The following is a 5,926-nucleotide window of genomic DNA, read 5'->3' on the forward strand; positions in this document are numbered from 1 at the left end:
TCATCCATTTGGTGGGGTTCATTTCCTGCCCTTTTTGGTGCCTTTGCTTTGCTTTGGCAGTGCATAAATTGGAGTCTTGTTTTGTCACTCACGCTAAGAAATTGTGAGAATTACTTCATGGTTAATTAACTTCTGCCACGTTCCTGTTGTTTAATTACACGTTGTTGTTGGGGGCTATGTGTAAGTTTACTGTGTTGTGGAGGAAGTTGGGAGTTGTGTGTGAACAAGCAAGAACCTTTTAACAAGACAAGTAGAATTATCTTCATGCAATGTTATGGGCTAATTACTGTCCTTTTCATTTCACAAACACATGCTTTTTCTTTCAAACAAATTTTTTTCCCCCCCTTCTTTTAGTTAGACTGTGTTTCCATGTAATTTTGGTGTACTTTAGTATGATTGTCTATGGTACTATATTCAAGTTCTTTTCATTCCAATTTTCGTGTTTAAATGTCTAATATTAATACATGTATGTGTATAAAAATGCTAAGCCTACAGTAATATAAATCATAAAGTACCATCCATATATTTGACTTATTTTCAATTTTAAATTTTTCTACAAATGTAACCTAAAAAAGCATTCCAGAAAAGCTTGGAAGGAACATATGAATCTTAGAGGCTGGAGGCTTCATCATTGGATCATTCACAGAAGCTGGGGAAAGCCAAATACAATTGCATGCCCACAAGATGTTATTCCTGCCCACATTAGTATGCAATTTGTCTTCACTCTATCTTTCAGTCAAAAGTTTTCCTTCTCTTTTGAGTCAAAAAGTAGTATAAGTCTTTGTGAGGTTTACATTGATATTCAAGCAACAATGGACCTTTTTTGCCTTCTCGAAGATGCCATATTCAGAACTTATTATCAGAGAGTGAGTGCCTCAAAGTATTGGCATCAGGGTTCTTATTCACAGCATGGATGTTATTGTTTTGTTATTGACAAAGACTGGTGGGTTAAAAAAAACATGAACAATGTGAATATGGTCACAATCTCACATGCAATGGTGCAAGATGTGTTGCTTGTTTCCAACAGATGCTGGCCAAGCAATCAAAACTGGATGCAAAATTATCCCCAACCCCCTTTTTCTTATTCTCTTTGGACATGGGGGCCATGACCTGATGCTGTTCAGTAGAACCAAGAGAATGTGCTGCTCAAATGTAGCTGCACAAGCCTTTGGTGACTGTGTTTAGGAGCTTCCTTTGGCCACCTTGTGAAGCAACCCTAATCAAATAAGAAATTATGTTGCCAAAAATTTCATCTTGGTTTGCAATAATTGCTGACATCTATTGAAGATGGCACAAAATAAGGGTGAATGCTTTTTCTCATCCATTTTGTGTATTATTTTTCTTAACACGAGGCATCTAGTTTGTGGGAAATGAAGTTCTGGGTAGCGGTGGACAAAAGAGTTCAATACTAGTTCACTTGGCCTGGACTGGGAACCTAAGAAAACATGATAAAAAAACTTGCAGGATAGCACACACCTCAATCAGACAACACAACTCTTCTGATAGAGAAAGAGATAGAATGTGAGAGCCCCAATGTGGGGGTAGCAAATCATTGAGCAACTAATGACTCCTACCAATGCTCTCTCAAGACTGGATCAATCACACAAAACCACAACATTAGGCTGTGTAATACAGTAGGTGGCAGGGTCAGCATACCACTGGAAAGATCACCTCATGTTTCTTCTAGATGTCCTCATGAGAACAAAAAAACCTCAAGGAAAAAAGAAAAAAGACAAAAAGAAAGCCATAAAGAAATGAACAATCCCACGCCATCCCAATTCAGAAAAATGCAGCAGAGTTTAGGGAGATTGATTCCAGAATCGTTTTCTGCGGCAACATCGAAGGCAAAGCAATTCCATTCATGGTGGTGTCTGAATGTGAAGGTATGTGTTTTCTTTCTTATTTGTTTTGCTTTTGCTTCCCAAAGTGGAATCTGAAAACAATAGCTGAGAAGAAGGGTACAGAGTTGCGGGGGGTGGTGGTGGTGGTGACGAGAGTGGAAATCCTGCAGAAAATCCAGGCGTTGTTTTTGAGAGCTTGCTAGGAGGAGGAGGAGGATGAGAATACAGTGACGGCAGTGAGGTCAAGCACCCCCCTGCCCGCCCGCCAGCCCGAAGCAAAGGCATGCGGGCAGACATGATGTGCAAATGCGAAGAGCTGAGGGTGTACCGTGGAGAGTTGAGGTGCGGAGGCGTGTTGGCCGAGTACACATGATCAAGTCTCTCTGCGTGCAAGTTTCGCGAAGGCGGTGGATTAATCATCCATCCTCTCATCATCCATCCCCCCTGGGGAAGAGGTGCAGGTGTGAACAGGGTTGGGTAGGGGGGAGGGGGTCCACGTGGACAAGACCAAGAGGGAGGCGAAGGGAGGCTGTCACATGTGGGCCTAAAGAAGCGGGGAGAGAGGGAGGGAGGGGAGAGCATGATGACACACAGGTGCCAGTTATCTCTCCATCGGAAACGGACAGGTGTCAGTCAGTCAGTCGGGCCCAATATATGTATATGTATGTGTATGTACCTGGTCCTGGATATGTGATTAGAAGATTCTCACTCTCTCTCTCTCTCTAACACCCGGCACCGGATATCATAAATAATAAACATAATTATTATGATTAACATTATTATTTAGAGTCCTGCTGCTGCTGCCCATTTGTGTGTGTGGAGGGTGGTATTCGGGGATGATTAGACGGCTTAGTGTCTCATTCACCTCAATATATATATATATATATATATATATTCCCTTCTTCTTCTTCTTCTTTTTGGATTCTCTGGAGCTTGCATTGTCCGAGTGGACTGATATTCAAGGATTTATGGTGTGGGAAAGAAGATTAAGATGGACGGACTCCATCATGTATGTATGTATGTAGATATTGGAGGAGAGAGTAGATCCCATTCATTGCAGCTTGAAGGTGAGGATATTACTCCACCCAGCTCAAAATTAGTTTAAAAGATTATAAGTAGTAGTCAGATTTATCCCCCTCATTAAGAGCAACACACATGAATGAACTATTTCCAAGGATAATGTGTTTTTTCAGTCTTTGTGGAACTAAACAAGTAAATAGTTATTTCACATCGAAATATAAGACCATTTCACTTGGACTTGTATTTCTATGCTATGGGGTTGGACTAAGTAAGTTGAACAAAACTCTACCTATCTATAAGGTTGATTTTTTTGGAAATAAGTTTAATTTTCACTTTTATAAGTCAAAATTCAATTCATCACAGCTTTGTTTGGTATCCAGAAAATTTTCAATGTTTTGCCATTTTCATAATGAAAAAATTTAATATTATATTCAACAAAAATCACTTCTATAATCTTTGTCTATGTTAAATATATCATTCTGATCAGACCCTTAACACTTTGTTTACAGAAAGTCCATTATTATTTTCAAGTGAATAAATTATGTGTTTACTGCATATTCCTAGTGAGAAGCAAAAAAGAAAGTCATAATAATTTTTTAAAATGAATTCTTGAATTGTTCAAAATCTTTATTACTTCAATGTCTAAAATAGAAATTTAAACCCGAATCCTCAGCTTTTATTTATTTATTTTAAGTTGATGTTAACAACATTATTTAGCTACACTGATTTTTTTTTCTTTCTATCTTTAAATTTTTTTGGAAATTTAAAAACTTCAATTTTGTGCATTTAATCTCTACAACACAATCCTATTTGATACAAAAAAATAATCATTATTTCCTAAAATTAAAATAAAAAATAAACACGTAGTTTCATCAATCATTATGATTTTTTGAGAACATTCTACAGAAATCTTTTGATAACTAGTAATTATAGAAGCAACATTGAGGCAACATCTTCAACCTTATCAATTATTTTCTTACAACCTAATCATGCTTCAAAACTCTCTTCTTTTTTATTAGTTAGCAATACCTACTTTGATTTTATTATAACTTGCAAATATTTGTATTATGGGGTTTTTTAAAAAAGTATTAACTTTATTTTTCAAATTTTAGTTATACTTAAATTCTTAACTTAATATAAAATTTTACTTATATTATAATAACATTGCCCAATTCTTTTATATCATGTTTGTTAGACAATTATTAATCATCAACTAAATTTTAAAAAATAAAATCATTATATTTTTTTTCTGCTGTTTATATGAAAATAAAAAATAATAAAATTATGTATTTTTATTAATAATTTTTTTTAAACTATGGCCTTATTAAATTATCCATTAATAATTTCTATAAAAACTATTGAATCCACATATATTCCAAAATTTATCTTCAAATATCTTCAAACCCATTTTTACAAAATCAGTCATTAATGAATTTTTAAAATTATATTTACCTGTGTCAAAAGAGACTTTTTCCGTATATTTATTTATTTATGGCTTCTATCACTACTTTATATTAACACATGTAGTTGTACACTTTATTACAAAAAAATAGAAAAGAAAGTCATTAATTTGCATTTATTTTAAACATTCATATCTGAAAATACTCATATATGATCCAAAGTACTTTTAAAATAGAATTTTTTAATATAATATCACTAAACCCTAAATTCTGAATCTATTATATAAATCATCTATATCTTTTTTTAATTTTTGATTTTGGTTTTGACCAAAAAATAATTTATGGATTAAAGAAGTAGACCATTCTAATTATTTAGAAGTAATATTTATATACAATTGAGAAATATATATATATATATATATATATATATATATATATTTTATGGGATTAATTTTTATGTTGAAATATGTAAAAAAATGCTCTTTAATCATATTTTTAATCTCACACACACACACACACACACACATATATATATATATATATATATATATCTAAAAAAAAATGTTCTTTAATATATGTATGTAACTCATCTTTGAAGGCAAGAACATATATCCAAAAACAAAATAGTCATTTGTATGTATGTGAGTTAAGAAAGAGAGAGAGAGATTTCTTTATAGTAAGCTGGTTTTTTAATAAAGCCATAGAGATGTGGTTGAAACTGTTTACATCAGAGATCCTATTAACTTAATTAATTGTGGTCATAAATATAGGAGAATGATAAAGTCAATCAATTTTTATACTAAAGTGACCCATCCTTATAAAACCATCATTACACTTCCTATGTCTCGTCCATATTTCTGCCAATTCCATACCTCATTCTTCTACCAAGCCTCTTATTCCGTGGTCAATCTTCTCTAATTCCATTCTTTGATTAGCCCTCCTTAATCCCATTCTCCAATCAGCCTTTTCCAATTCCATTTCTAGTCAATCCTCCCCAACCTCGTTGTCCGGGTAGAGAGAATTTGTCTTATGAGAGCACTGGGCTTTTGGTTGTTACTAATTGTTCAACCAAGCCTCAAGATATAAAAAATAAAAAAATAAAAAAAATAAAAACACCAAGTTTATATATGAAATTTTCCATATAGAGGCAATTACATCAATACATAAGTCCTAAGTATCTAAGATCATCAAAAATGTCATAAAAATATTATAAAACCATATATATCTTTAAAGTAAATTTTTCTTGAACTTCAACAGCTCATATCTCACGATTGGATTGTCCAAACAAATCCAAATTTTACATGAAGTATTGATGTACTTTTAAAAACTACTGTAATAAATTTCAATTGTAAATTTGTTACAGAGCTTGAAATATTGCCAAAATCCTAACAATAGCTTCAAATCCTTGTTTATCTACACTTGTGTGCAAATTTCTTCATATCTCACAAAATAAGTATTCAAACACCATAAAATTTTGATATATAACTTTTTAACCTAATAACACACATTTTTAAAAATTTTAAGCTAAAAATTCACCTGGAAACTCAAGGTATGGCTTCAACCATTACTATCAACAAAAAAACTCACTTATTGCCATTGAATTATATATGCTATCTTCAACGTTCTATAACTTCTTCATAAAAACTCCAAATACAAAAAAAAGAT

Source organism: Physcomitrium patens, chromosome 12, assembly GCF_059467195.1.
Source record: "Physcomitrium patens ecotype Gransden chromosome 12, ASM5946719v1, whole genome shotgun sequence".
Lineage (NCBI taxonomy): Eukaryota > Viridiplantae > Streptophyta > Bryopsida > Funariales > Funariaceae > Physcomitrium > Physcomitrium patens.